Source organism: Schistocerca gregaria, chromosome X, assembly GCF_023897955.1.
Source record: "Schistocerca gregaria isolate iqSchGreg1 chromosome X, iqSchGreg1.2, whole genome shotgun sequence".
Taxonomy (NCBI): domain Eukaryota; kingdom Metazoa; phylum Arthropoda; class Insecta; order Orthoptera; family Acrididae; genus Schistocerca; species Schistocerca gregaria.
The window spans coordinates 388,723,831-388,739,650 of NC_064931.1; positions in this window are offsets into that span (position 1 = coordinate 388,723,831).

Consider the following 15,820-nt stretch of genomic DNA (forward strand, 5'->3'; position numbering starts at 1 on the left):
CTGTCATGTGTATAGCCAACAGTCACGTGTGGAGGAGGTGGTGTTACGTTACTGTGGTGTTTTTCGTGGTTACGGTGTGGCCTCTTCATTGTGCTCAGAGAAACACTAATTTCGTAGGGATATGAGGACATTTTACAGCACTGCGTACCACATACAGTAGAGGAACAGTTCAGAGACGATGACTGATTGTGTCAGCATCAAAATGCACCCTGTCACAAAGCAGCACCGGCGAGGCAATGGTTTGTGTTCAGCAAAATTCCTGAAATGACGTGGCCTGCTCATAGTCCCGACCTTAATCCATGGAACACCTGTGGTACCACTTAGAATATTGACTTCGCTCCAAACCCCAGCGTCCAATATCACTAACTTATCTGGTTTCCACTCTTGAGAAAGAATGGGCAACTGTTCCTCCACAGACATTCAGATACCCCATCGAAAGTGTCCCAAGCTGAGTTCAAATCATCACAAAGGCGAACGGTGAAAACATCACATAGTTACGTATACTACTAAGTGTCCAGATAACCTTGATCAGACAGCGTATAACCGGCGAATAAGTGTATTGCCTGCTCACGAATAAAACGATAGCGCCGGTCGCGGTGGCCAAGCGGTTCTGGGTGCTTCAGTCCGGAACGGCGCGACTGTTACGATCGCAGGTTCGAATCCTGCCTCGGGCATGGATGTGTGTGATGTCCTTAGGTTGGTTAGGTTTAAGTAAGTCTAAGTTCTAGGGGACTGATGACCAGAGATGTTAAGTCCCATAGTGCTCAGAGCCATTTGAACCATTTTTGAAAACGACACGATTACGGAATTACCGGCAGTATCTCACCGAAGAGAAGTGAAATTAATCTGCATTATTTTCGGCAGGTGGTGCTCCACATTTCTTAGATATTTGAAAAAGTCATGATTTCCGCACTCATCTGCTGATAAAATCTTTATTTAAACAATCCGTCGGTCGAGTGACCATCATCATGTTCTTAAAAGTATTTACAGCATCACATTAGGTGAACATCACGTCGTTGATGTAAGAGAATAAAACCACGAATTTTCCACTACTGTCACATCTTAATAAAAATTACTTCGTCACTATATAAACTGTGACAGGTAGCGCAGCGTTTCAGGTTACATCAGCAATCGGTGTTAACTCTGTGAACGGATGAATACCACATAGCATCCGTTTTATCAGCAGCTCAAGGCGGTAATGACAACATTTTTCAAATAATCTGCATTAGTAATTTGTCTGAGATCTGAAACAAATGTGCGAGCGCTATCCACTCGTTACAACAAATAAACAGCTTTGCACATTATGCGACGTTCCACTCAAAATTTGACCACTGCGCACAACGGAAACACCATCACATTGAAACCACACTAAGGTGTATTCCTGATCAAGATTGATTAAACAAAATGAACTCTTTTAGAACAGACTTTGAAGACCCAGCAGTAACGACCGACATCCGTGTCATCCTCTGCCCAGAGGCGTCGCTAGATGCGAACATGGAGGACCATGAGATCAGGACATCGGTATCCCGGCAGTTGTCAGTTTTTGTGACCAGAGCCGCTAGTTCAAAATCAAGTAGCTCCTCAACTGGCCTGACAGGGGCTGAGTGCACCCCGCTTGCCAACAGCGCTTGGAAGACCTGGGTGGTCACAAAAAAAAAAAAAAAAAAAAATGTTAAAATGGCTCTAAGCACTGCGGGACTTAACATCTGAGGTCATCAGTCCCCTAGACTTAGAACTTCTTAAACCTAACTAACCTAAGGACATCACACACATCCATGCCCGAGGTAGGATTCGAACCCGCGACCGCAGCAGCAGCGCGGTTCCGGGCTGAAGCGACTAGAGCCGCTCGGCCAAAGCGGCCCGCGTGGTCACCCATCCAAGTGCCAGCTAAGTCCGTCAGCGCTCAACTTCAGCGATGTAACGAGAACGGATGCTACCAGTGCGGCAGGGTATGGCGTACTTCTTAAATAAGCGTCGCCTAATCAGGGGAGGAGATATAGGAAGTATGGTTCATAAATGAAAGTCAATGTCACATTTACCGAGATTTATTCAAATTCAGAATCAACATGAAATCTTATTGCAATGTCACTCTTAACAAACAAAAACACAGAAAACTAACATGAAGAACTTAAGCTAGTAATGTGGGACTTTGATTGACAACATTAGGAAGACTGAATGGAGAACAGAATTAGAGTTCTTTATAAGCACAATTCGCGTTTCCAAATAAATAAGAGAAATAACACAATGAAACTCATATCCAAGATGCTCAAAAGAACCAGCTAAATGCGAACTGTCCAGTGTGCGAAAGTTCAAACATGAAACTAACGCTTCATGATATTAGCAAAAAGCGACACGAACATCATCAAACCGCACAGTCAGCGCAGGACAAAACGCAGGAAGCCAATCATAAGAATTCAAAGTTCTCCGTTTCCAGTCCATATTCTGTTGGAGGGCTGACAGCATCCCCGTAGCCAATGTGATGATTCAAATGGCTCTGAGCACTATGGGACTCAACATCTTAGGTCATAAGTCCCCTAGAACTTAGAACTACTTAAACCTAACTTACCTAAGGACATCACACACACCCATGCCCGAGGCAGGATTCGAACCTGCGACCGTAGCAGTCCCGCGGTTCCGGACTGCAGCGCCAGAACCGCACGGTCACCGCGGCCGGCCGCCGATGTGATGAACGCGTGAAAGTGCTTCGATGTATGAAAATACGAGGAATGCTGCAAAAGTGTCCGTGATAAGGGGTGCAAATCCTAGTATTAGATTTACTAAGTTGCATGTCTGGAAATTACAAGTCCCAGGTTCAACATCAAGGTCTGCTTTCATATCCAATAGCAATGAAAACAGGAGTTAGCAAGGTTGCATGCTTTCACCGATACTATTTAACATAGTACTGAATCTTGTAATGACGCAAGCAATGGATAAAACGAGAGGAATAAAACGAAGCAATGGAGCACATCTAGAAAACCTAGATTTTGCACATGACCTTTGCTTTCTATCCCACAGCCTCAACGACGTGAAAGAGAAACTAAAAGATCTCAAATCTGCGGCGAAGAAAATCCATTTGAAAATTAATGCCCAAACAAATAAAGACATACAGGCATAACGACACCGCAGAGCTTAAGCATGGAAGCCAGGTAATCGAAAGGGTGGATAAGTTTTGCTACCTTGGAAGCATGGTTACATCATATGGTGGTGCAACAGAGAACTTTAATAGCAGCATCAACAAAGACAAAGGCGCTTTTGCATATCTCCGCTCTATCTGGAGATCGAAGGAAATACAATTAACAACCAAACTGCGGATATTTGAAAGTAATGTAAAATCTGTGTTTCTGTATGGATGCGAAACATGGAAGGTGACAAAGCAGCTAATCCATAAGCTGCATACATTCAGCAACAGATGTCCGAGGAACATCCTGGGGGCATGGTGACCAAATGACATGTGTAACGAAACTGGAAAAGAACCAGCCGGAAGCCAACTGAGCTGCAAATAAGAAGCAGGAAATGGAGATCAAATGGTTCAAATGGCTCTGAGCACTATGGGACTTACCATCTGTGGTCATCAGTCCCCTAGAACTTAGAACTACTTAAACCTAACTAACCTAAGGAAATTACACACATCCATGTCCGAGACAGGATTCGAACCTGCGACCGTAGCAGTCGCGCAGTTCCGGACTGAGCGCCTAGAACCGCTAGACCACCGCGGCCGGCAAATGGAGATCGTTGGGACATACACTTAGGAGACCAAATGGACATATTGCGAAGGAAGCACCTTATTGGATCTCGCAGAGTCGACGAAGACGAAGCAGACCCAAAATGACGTGGACACAATCAGTTGAGGCAGAAGGTAAACAGCAAAGAATAGGACGGGAAAAAGTAAAAATACTAGCAGAAGACAGAACAAGATGGCGATCCTTTGTTGCAGCCCTATGCTCCACATAAAGAGCTAAAGGAATTAATAATAATACACTACTGCCCATTAAAATTGCTACACCAAGAAAAAAATGCAGATGATAAACGGGTATTCATTGGACAAATATATTATACTAGAACTGACATGTGACTACATTTTCACTCAATTTGGGTCCATGGATCCAGATAAATGAGTACCCAGAACAACCACCTCTGGCCGTAATAACGGCCTTGATACGCCTGGGCACTGAGTCAAACAGAGCTTGGATGGCGTGTATAGGTGCAGCTGCCCATACAGCTTCAACACGATACCACAGCTCATCAAGAGTAGTGACTGGCGTATTGCCAGTTGCTCGGCCACCATTGACCAGACGTTTTCAATTGGCGAGAGATCTGGAGAATGTGCTGGCCAGAGCAGCAGTCGAACATTTTCTGTATGCAGAAAGGCCCGTACAGGACCTTCATGCGGTCGTGCATTATCCTGCTGAAATGTAGGGTTTCGCAGGGATCGAATGAAGGGTAGAGTCACGGGTCATAACACATCTGAAATGTAACGTTCACTGTTCAAAGTGCCGTCAATGCGAACAAGAGGTGACCGAGACGTGTAACCAATGGCACCCCATACCATCACGCCGCGTGATACACCAGTATGGCGATGATGAATTCACGCTTCCAATGTGCGTCCATCGCGATGTCGCCAAACACGGATGCGACCATCATGATGCTGTAAAGAGAACCTGGATTCATCCGAAAAAATGACGTTTTGCCATTCGTGCACCCAGGTTCGTCGTTGAGTACACCATCGCAGGCGCTCCTGTTTATGATGCAGCGCCAAGGGTAACCGCAGCCATGGTTTCCGAGCTGATAGTTCATGGTGCTACAAACGTCGTCGAACTGTTCGTACAGATGGCTGTTGTCTTGGAAACGTCCTTATCTGTTGATTCAGGTATCGAGACATGGCTGCACGATCCGTTACAACCATGCGGATAAGTTGCCTGCCATCTCGACTGCTAATGATACGAGGTCTTTGGGATCCAGCACGGCATTCCGTAATACCCTTCTGAACCCACCGATTCCATATTCTGGTATCAGTCATTGGATCTCGACCAACGCGAGCAGCACTGTCGCGATACGATAAGCCGCAATCGCGATAGGCTACAATCCGACCTTTATCAAAGTCGGAAACGTGATGGTACGCATTTTTCCTCCTTACACCAGGCATCACAACAACGTTTCACCAGGCAACGCCGGTCAACTGCTGTTTTGTATGAGAAATCGGTTGGAAACTTTCGTCATGTCATCACGTTGTAGGTGTCCCCACCGGCGCCAACCTTGTGTGAATACTCTGAAAAGCTAATCGTTTGCATATCACAGCATCTTCTTCCTGTCGGTTAAACTTCGCGTCTGTAGCACGTCATCTTCGTGGTGTAGCAATTTCAATGGCCGGTAGTGTAAATAAATGAGTTGGTACCGAGGTTGAACGTCTTTTACTATTGGTTGATATATGACACATAGTGTCGAGTAGTGAAGACAATACACAGGACTGGAAAGATAGGAGTACTGTTGATATGGTACAAAATTTCTCACGTTTAATGGGAACGAGAAGGTGGAATTCTTCTTGACTTCCAAGCTGCATAGATACTTTCTACATTTCCAGTGGATCTCGCAGAAGGGATTAATCCCTGGAAGGCCAACAACAGAATATGGCGAGCAGGCCCTGGGAACCAGGCAAGCTTTTCTGCTGCAAACAACAGTAAACACCGGTTGTCCGGGAACTGATTTCTTACGTGAGAACCTTTTAGTCACCACCAACAGCTCTACCATCTTTTATTTATGAAATAAATGTAACTGAATTGAAAGAAGATCGTGAAGCGATCTGTACCAGTCATGTTACAGTAGTAATAGTAAAATCAAGGAAGAGTTTAAGTGTATGGATTTAAATGAAGATGTTTTATTGTTATTATTATTATTATTATTATTATTATTATTATTATTATTATTATTGTTGTTAGTATCATTATCAGGCGTTTAGTTTCTCGTCAAACCATAGTAATGCAGATTATTTGCAAACAAAGAATAAACACGATTAAAGACGTTATTAATGTTCTGAAGAGTTTTAGTTTGCATTTTCTGGTGAACTATTTAGTTTGAACAGTAAGTCATACATTCACTTTGAGATTTATGTACAAAAGAGACGACACCAAGCATGAAAATTATGGTTTATAAAGATCCTTATTTCTACTCTTAAGAAAGCGTTTTGTTCTCGAAGGTAAAAAGATCTCAACAGGAAATTTCCAGTTTAATTATGTTCGTGTTTCCAACATCGAGGACACATCACATGGATGGCAGCATTGTTGACGACAGGTAAAAGAACTGAAAAATAATAGTAGTAAAAGCCTGGGTATGAGTCCTGGTGTGTTATCACGTTGAACATTTAGCATTTATGAAAGTATTTGATTCATACTGTTTCATGTTGCTGCATATCATGCATCTGGTCCTTACTGACTAGATTTTTATTTTTATTCAAGTGATAAAAGCGAAATATCGTGCTGTGTAATACACAAAATTTTAACGGTGCGTTGGTAGCGACAACAAAATCATTACCGGCCTTTTAAAAGTTGTTAAAGAATAAGAACTGAATGGAAGTAGAGAAATTTGTTGGCTTGGACCTCCAGTCTCTAAAGTTCGTCAACGAAAGACCTTCATAATGAAGCAATGCACTCGAGCGATGCAAGTCCAAGTAATGCTTCTCTCAGAGTGACTCAGCGCAGCGGGTTCAAGGCTACTGAGGCATCGATCGTGACGAACCCATCTAACGGTTTCAGTCGACCAGATATGACGCTAGTGTGCCACAGGACATTTCCCCTTTCTGCGTAAGCAAATGCAAGTGACTACTGCAACATTTCATCTTCATTTCGTGGTCTTAACATAGTTACACATGAACTAATTACCAATTCATGCGTAACTGCTGCGTTTCACAGTTTGTCTTAAGAATTCATACATAGGTCTGCCACTGCGATTTTTAACTTTACCAATCTTTCATAGGCGTCCGCAAGTTTGGGGACGGGGTTGAGCGTCAGGCACTTTCCTTGCTCCCTCCTGGAATCTTGGTGCAGTCTTTTTCTTCATTACAGAATTCTTACGAGTTTCTAGTACTAATTGTCTGCGATTCACCTAAGCTGCAGATTTACACTGCAGAGCACAGAGCGATATACTGTGACATTAACAACCACTATACACTGAGGTGACAAAAGCCATGGGATACTTCCTAATATCATGTAGCACCACCTTTTACCCGACGTGGCATGGATTCAACAAGTCGTTGGAAGTCCTCTGCAAAAATATTGAGTCGTGCTGCCTTTATAGCCGTTCATAACAGCGAAAGTGTTGCCGATGCAGGATTTTGCCACAAATTGACCTCTCGATTATGTTCCATAAATGTTAGCTGGAATTCACGTCGGTTGCTCTAAGTGACTAGTCCATTCACTCGAAATGTCCAGAATGTTCTTCAAACCACTCGCGAACAATTGCGGCACGTGACATTGAGTACTGTCGTCCATAAAAATTCCGTCGTTGTTTGGGAACATGAACGCCGTGAATGGCTATAAATGTTCTCCAAATAGCCGAACATAATCGTTTTCAGTCAATGACCGGTTCAGCCGGACCAGAAAACTCGGTCAATTCCACGTAAACGCAGCCCACGCCTTTATGGATCTTCCACCAGCTTCCACAGTGTCTTGTTGAACATCTGGGTCCATGACTTCATGGGGTGAGCGTAACACTCGAACCCTACCATCAGCTCTTACAATATGAGATCGGGACTCATCAGACCAGGCCACGGTTTCTCTGTAGTCTAGGGTCAAACATTTGGTCACAAGCCCAGGAGAGGCTGTGCAAGTGATGTCGTCCTGTTAGCAAAGGTCTTCTGCTATCATAGTCTATTAACGACATATTTCGCTGCACTGTTCTAACGAATGCGCTCATCGTACGTCCCACATTGATTTATGCGGTTATTTCACGCAGTGCTGCTTATCTGTTAGCACTGACAACTCTACACAACCGCCGCTACTCTCGGTCGTTAAGTGAAAGCCGTCGGCCACTGCGTTGTCTGTGGTTAGAGGTAATCCTGCAATTTGATATTCTCGGCACACCCTTGACAGTGTGGATGTCGCAATATTGAATTCCCTAACGACTTCCGGAACAGAATGTCCCATGCGTCTCATTGCAACTACCAAGCCGCTTTCAAAGTGTGTTAATTCCCACCGTGTGGCAATAATCACGTGGGAAATCTTTTCACATCACTCACTTGAATACAAATGATAGATCTGCCAATGCACCACCCTTGTAAACTTTATGTATGCGATATTACTGTATATGTGCATATCGCTATCCCCTGACTTTTGTCACCTCGGCGTATATTACTTAGGTCTTAGTCACGCTGTTCACGCTATTCGCAGGTTTCAACGCTCTTCTGAAGTCGACGAGGATGAAAACCTTTACAGAATAATGCTGAAATAGTGCCCTCAGTCTTTTCTCCGTCACATCTTCAAACAGCCCTTATCGAGCCATAGAAAGGGAGCAGTCCAATACCGTGATACGTGCAGTCCTCGCACAATACAAACATGGAAGCACTATACGTGTCCAACACCTGTCTCCAGTTCTGCCAAGGGCGGCCCCCTCCTTTGCTGCAAAACGGAATCACAACGGTACTTTATTATTCGTCCATGAACAAAGAAGACCTGAGATGGCTTGCTGTTTTTACATTCAGTTGTATATAGAAGAGATATTGTAAGGGGTCTGAAAAATACTGTCATGTAAGTGTATGCATACATTTTAATGTATGGGCTCAAATACACTGGGTCCCATTTATGTTGACCACCCTCAATAACTGTTTTTCCAGATGCAAATTACAAAATGTTTCAAGCAAATGTTCTTTAGCCGTCAGGGGGACATCAATCAGCATGATTGCCTTCGTTGTAGTTTTGTGTTTTTGTAAATACAGGAAAAGCGGTATGACTTTTTTAAATGACACATTGTATTTTTTATTCGGTATTTCCTCTCCTAAAGACCTATTCAAAAATGTATCACTGTGTACCATTCACTGAAACACAACGTTATTAATTAGATAACACAACACTGACTTTGACGCTCCCAGTGCTTAGTGCAGGTACTCGGGGTAATTGAACACATCCACGTGCTGACGTTGACAGAGGACAAACGTTAACATAAGTAGAATGCGCACTCGTCATTCTGCCAACCATCGTCAGTTGAAGAGTTATGTGAGTAGAGTGTACACCACCGAAGAGAAGGTAGAAATGATACTAATTTATTGGGAATGCAAGATAGCAGAACAGTAATTGCAGTACTGTTCTCTTATGTTCGGATACGTTTAGTACAGTAGTTTAGTCCTTTTAAATACTGTTGTGTAGAGTAGGCATACAGTAAAGGCTGCCCTTCCTAAAAACTGCAACGACAAAACGTTTCTTTTCTTATTGTTGTTGTTTTTGTTTAATTTGGGCGAAATATTACGCAGGCAGCAGAACTGTACAGAGAGCGATACCTTGACAAGAACCCACCTTCCCGACGGATGTTTTCTCGCCTTGTTGCGACGCTTTAGGGAACGGGAAGTTTCAACTCACGACGACGCAATCGTTGTAGCAATCGCACAGACGGATCTGCCGAAGTTACTGTTCTCGCTTCCGTTGCTATGAATGCACATGTGAGCACACGACAGCTTGCGCACGAGACTGGTATTCTAAAACCAGTGTACATAGTATTCTTACACGTCACCGGATCCATCCTTACCATGTATACCTACATCAAAAACTGCATGGGAATGATTTCCGGAATCGTGTACAGTTCTGTCAGTGGGCACAGCAGCAAATCCTCGCCAACCCGAACTTCTTCTCCAAATTACTATTTACCAATGAATGTTTCTTCTCAAACAAGGAACATGCATTATTGGTCCAGCGACAACCCACGATGGCTTAGACAGGTGGAACAGCAGCGTCAGTGGAGAGTTAACGTCTGATGTGGGATGCCTGGTACTAATTATTGGCACTTATTTAATCAATGGTAGTCTAAACGGCACAACGTATGCCAACATCCTCAGACGAATTCTTCCTCCTCTTCTGGATGAAGTGCCGCTAAGAACCAGAATGCTTATGTGATGTCAACACGATGGATGTCCAGCACATCATGCCTTGCGTACACGTCGTGTTCTGAACCGAAGGTATCCTGCCAGATGGATTGGTCGAGGAGGAACAGTTACTTGACCTGATAGTTCTCCTGATTTAAATCCTCTGGACTTTTTTCTTTGGGGATGAATTAAAGACGTTGTCTATCGCGATATTTACAACTCCAGAGAACATGCAGGAACATCAAATTCTCTTATGCAGGCAACACTGGAAGCAGTAAATAATTCTTTCACTCATCGAGTGCACCAGTGTATCGGTGTCCAGAGTCATCACTATGAGCACCTTTGAATGTTCTGCTCCTGAGCAATGGTACAGGAGAGTCAAAGTCAATTTTGTGTTATGTTTTTACTTGGTTTTCATTTGTTTTCCGACAACTCCAGCAAGTGGAAGAGTTTGTGATCCCGGGCTCAAAGTCAATGTTGTGTTATGTAATTAACAAAGTTGAATTTCAGTGAATGGTACACTGTGATACATTTTTGAATAGGTCTTTAGGAGAGGAAATGAATTACGGAATAAAAAATACAGGGTGCCATTTAAAAAAGTCATACCGCTTTTCATATATTTGTAAAAAACAAAACTACAACGAAGGCAATCATGCTGATTGATGTCCCCCTGACGGCTAAAGAACATTTGCTTGAAACATTTTGTAATTTGCATCTGGACAAACAGTTATTGAGGGTGCTCAAGATAAATGGGACCCACTGTAAGTTAGCTGAAAAACGAAAATAGTATTTTCTGCGCTAGAAGATGGAGGAAAAAAAGTGAAATTTCAAGATCGAGAAGTTGTCCTTTCTAGTAATTGGGACCCTCTCTAATTTTGTGGGAGGTAACATAGCGCCACATACACTCAAAGAGTTAGTCATTCTGCAGTCTAGTTGGCACAATAATCCGACAAACTGGAGGGACGAGGACTGCCTTTGTTCAGTCCTAGGCTTTTGAAAGTAGATTCTATCGTCCAATAGATGATGTTTTTGTGAGATTTCCCACATTCATCTTGCCATATGGGGCTACATTTTAACACAAAAAAATTAGCTTTTAAAACAAAATTTATCCAACTTCAGTTAAGCCAATCAAAATTAAAAAATAGAAAGCAGCAAATTGATGTAATAACTATATTAACGTCATAAGATATGAAGTCCAGCAAGCAAAGTGTAGACTTCATAAATGTTAATCACACCTTTTTTCCAATATTACGTCCCGTTTCTCCATTTCAGAAGTGTTATTGAGGAATTTTTATTGGTAAATTTTATTGGCACGCAACAGGATTTTCTTAGTCGTTCTGACTTTTTTCGATTTCCAATTTTTTTTCATTTTCATCATCACCATTATGGGACTTACGAATAATTTTTGTGAATGTTTTGATGTTCCTAAATCTTCCTTTTACTATTAACGACAAGGTTGAAATTGCTTATCGAGTGCCTTTGCGCCTCTTAAAACTAAACTGATCCTCTTTTAGTGTAATTTAAAGTTTCCCTCCCATCCTTTGATAAGCCGCCCCGTGTGACCGAGCGGTTCTAGGTGCTTCAGTCTGGAACCGCGCTCTCGCTACGGTCGCAGGTTCGAATCCTACCTCGGGTACGGCTGTGTGTTATGTCCTTTGGTTAGTTAGGTTTAAGTAGTTCCAAGTTCAAGGGGACTGATGACCTCAGATGTTAAGACCCATAGTGCTCAGAGCCATTTGAACCTAGTATCCTTCAATACAATACTCATTATTTTTGGTGCTCTTGATACTCGACTGACGGTGCCGTAATTTTCACATATATCGGCCTTTGCTTTCGTCGAAATTGGAATTTATTTATTTTATTCTAAATTTAATTAAAAGCTCGTAGTTTACAATGTGTTTAAAAATTGGTATATTGCGTCTTCCTTTTGAAGCCGATGGCTAGTTTTTTTATTGGTTGTTTTTGTGTACTTATCCCGCTGAAAGCAGCCTTTATGTCATTTATAGCCCAACTGCAGTTATGACGGTAGTCGAGCGCTGAAGGAATACCGGAACTAATTTAAATCGCACATAACTTAAGAGAGAAACCTTTGGTGAAAGCGGCTTTTATTTGCAGTTCGCGTAACGAAAGAGCGATCGTGTTAATGTAATGCTAAACAGTCTTAAACGGAAATGTCACGAGCTTTGGGCACCATCTGTGTGCCGAAAACTTAGTATACTGGAATGCAGCGACGCACTTGATTCTACACCCCTCTTATAAAACTAACTGTTGTTCGCATTTAACTGTTAATAACGCTGGCTGTAATTTGTAAAATCATTGTTACGAATCGCAGAACAAGACACAAACTATTTAAAATCATCTCCATCAAAGAATGCACAAAAACATGTAAACAAAAGAATAAAAATTTACGGATTCACTTTTTCGTCGACAGTATTCAGTGAACGTAAGTTGGAAACGCTTGTTCACACCTTCGATTCGAGTGGAATATCTCAGCAAAAGAAACATAGCAAGAACTATAGCAGACACAAATTCATTCACAAATTAACGTCACCACTAATACACTTCTTTCACATGCTCACAGTTATACATCGCGGAACACACAAAATGGTAATCAAAATGAACAACGCCGACTACGTAAATGCAATTTAGAAAGCTGAAAGAAATCTTGATTGCAAATACCAGCTGCCAGGTGCAATGTAGCACGATTTTGGTCAATAATTTTGAGCCATAAGTCATGAAGCAGCCTTCTAATATCGGAATCTTTGGACGTGTATTTAACTATGAGAACAATAATGAATCATACTTTTTACTCTTTTTACTATTATTCAGAACAGAGGAAGATATTTCAGACAGGGACAAAATAATTCACTCGGAAGCACAAAGTTAATGTTCACGGCAGTCACTATACTGGGTGTTACAGGAAGAACAGGCGTCATTGAGGGATATTAAACGAACAGTCATTCGAAGCACAGAAGTCTTGTAAACATGGCCTCTAAAATGCATACCGTAAGAGCTACGAGGACTTGTTCATCTTCGCTACTTTGAAACATGAACGGTCCAGTCACACAAATGTAATCACCGCCTATTTTCGACGTCAGCGTGCAATAACCATTCACAGACGCTAGATGTAGCAGTAATAGTGGAGGGTACATAAAGTATGTTTGGGGATGCAGAAAACACTGCATTTGTTGTCATAATGCAGAAATGGAGTTATTTATCTGACGTCCAATACAGCACAATCATTTTCTTTCGGGCAAATAGTGGAAGTATTTCGGAATGCCTAAGTTTGTAAACTGTTTGCGTGCCGCCGTGGTTTAAGTATGCCGTGTATGGCAAAATGGCGCTGCCCAGAACTGAAGCCGAGGTAACTTGGTGCACCACGGGCCAGAGGTGAACGACGGCTGAGGAGAGATGTACTGGTGAATAGACTTGCAACTGTTGAGCAACTGACAGACCGAATGAACCAAACGGCTACCAACAGTGTCTGCTCAACGAGCGTTCAGTGAACGTTGCTGCGTATGGATCTCCGCAGCACGTGTCTGGTTCTTGCGCCCATGCTGACTACTGTTCACTGGCGACGAAGGCACCAATTTGCGTGACAGTACCGTAACTGGACTTCCACTGAGTGGCAACACATGGTTTTTTTTTCAGATGAATTTGGCCATTGGCGTGTACGACGTGAAACGTCTGAAAGCAAACAGTCGTCGGAAGGACCCAGGTCGGAGGAGGAAGAGTTATGGTCACGGGAATGTTTTCGTTGTATTCCCTTCCTGATCTCGCAATTCTGGCACGCTGGACCAACACAAGTATGTATCTATCATTGCACGCCGTTTGTTTCTCCACGGCACGATGGCATTTAGCAGCAGGACAGTGCAATGTGTTACAAAGCTCTCAGTATACGTGCGTGGTTCAGATAGCACCTGGATGAGCTTACCGTACTCGCCTGTCTACGAGACTCTCCGTAATTAAACGTAATCGATAATCTGTGGGATCACCTCGATTGCGTGATGGATCCTCGACTGAGAGGCTGGCGCAACTGTCCAAGGCACTGGAGTCGACATGGTTCCACACCCCTGCCGTCATTTTTCAAAACCTCACTGACTCTTCCTGCACGTCTCCCAGCGGTCCGTGCTGCAAAAAGTGGTTAATAAGGCTTATGACGTGTGGTCACATTAATGTGACTGGGCAATTTGCACATAGCTTATAAGATATGCATTTCAGAGCCCATATTTACTATCCTTTATTGTATGATTATATGATAGCGGAACAAACACTGGTAGCAGTTACTTCTGTAAAATATCTGGGAGTATGCGTGCGGAACGATTTGAAGTGGAATGATCATATAAAATTAATTGTTGGTAAGGCGGGTACCAGGTTGAGATTCATTGGGAGAGCCCTTAGAAAATGTAGTCCATCAACAAAGGAGGTGGCTTACAAAACACTCGTTCGACCTATACTTGAGTATTGCTTATCAGTGTGGGATCCGTACCAGATCGGGTTGACGGAGGAGATAGAGAAGATCCAAAGAAGAGCGGCGTGTTTCGTCACAGGGTTATTTGGTAACCGTGATAGCGTTACGGAGATGTTTAGCAAATTCGAGTGGCAGACTCTGCAAGAGAGGCGCTCTGCATCGCGGTGTAGCTTGCTGTCCAAGTTTCGAGAGGGTGCGTTTCTGGATGAGGTATCGAATATATTGCTTCCTCCTACTTATACCTCCCGAGGAGATCACGAATGTAAACTTAGAGAGATTCGAGAGCGCACGGAGGCTTTCCGGCAGTCGTTCTTCCCGCGAACCATACGCGACTGGAACAGGAAAGGGAGGTAATGACAGTGGCACGTAAAGTGCCTTCCGCCACACAGTGTTGGGTGGCTTGCAGAGTGTAGATGTAAATGTACTCTTGATTGTAGTGATCGTTCCCATCATATCCCTGAATACTGACCATTCCTCTTGGAACACCTTTTATTCTGATATTAAGCATGTATGAAGTTGCTGCGTGGTCAATTTACGAACAGGTCCGTGTCTAACCGAAATACAGCACCCCGCAGGCATATTACGGTAGATGCTGAGTTTACAGTTTGTTTCTATATTCTCATAACAAGGAAACATACGTATCGAAGAACATTTAAATACTGTTATTTTCAACAGAATAATTTCACAGTTTATAAATAGTTACACGTGCAGTGAACATACGGCACCACCGACTTGTTAGATATCACATTCAAACAGTTTGTAAAGGCAATAGAAATATCATTTCTGTGTGAAACCACAGTGTTGCAAAGCTTGCTTAGCGTGGGATCGGCAAAGTTTACGCCTAACGCATATGATGCTGTTACAGCGCCGCTACGGAGTCAACCGCCAGCAGGCGCTGCCCTTGCTCCAGAATGTTCGTTACTCGCCGCAAGATCGATGAGTGGCGCTCTACATATCCAGCTCATACTGAGGCGTTCAGGCAATTGTTTTTCCCTCGCGCGATCCGCGAGTGGAACAGAGGAATGGGGGGGGGGGGGGGGGGACACAAATTTGACTTTGCCGCAAATTGTGCCCTCCGCCACACACCTCTTCGTAGCTACCGGAGTATACATGTAGATGTAGATGTAGATAGAGACCACTCCATAAAACTAGCTAACCGTATTCACTACGCCTCCTTATATAGGGGATAGGCAAAATAATGTGAACATCTTTTACTTACTTGGAATAGTTTACTAATAAGGGGTTGGTCCCCCATTTGACAGTAATACAGCTACGATTCTTCTTGGAAT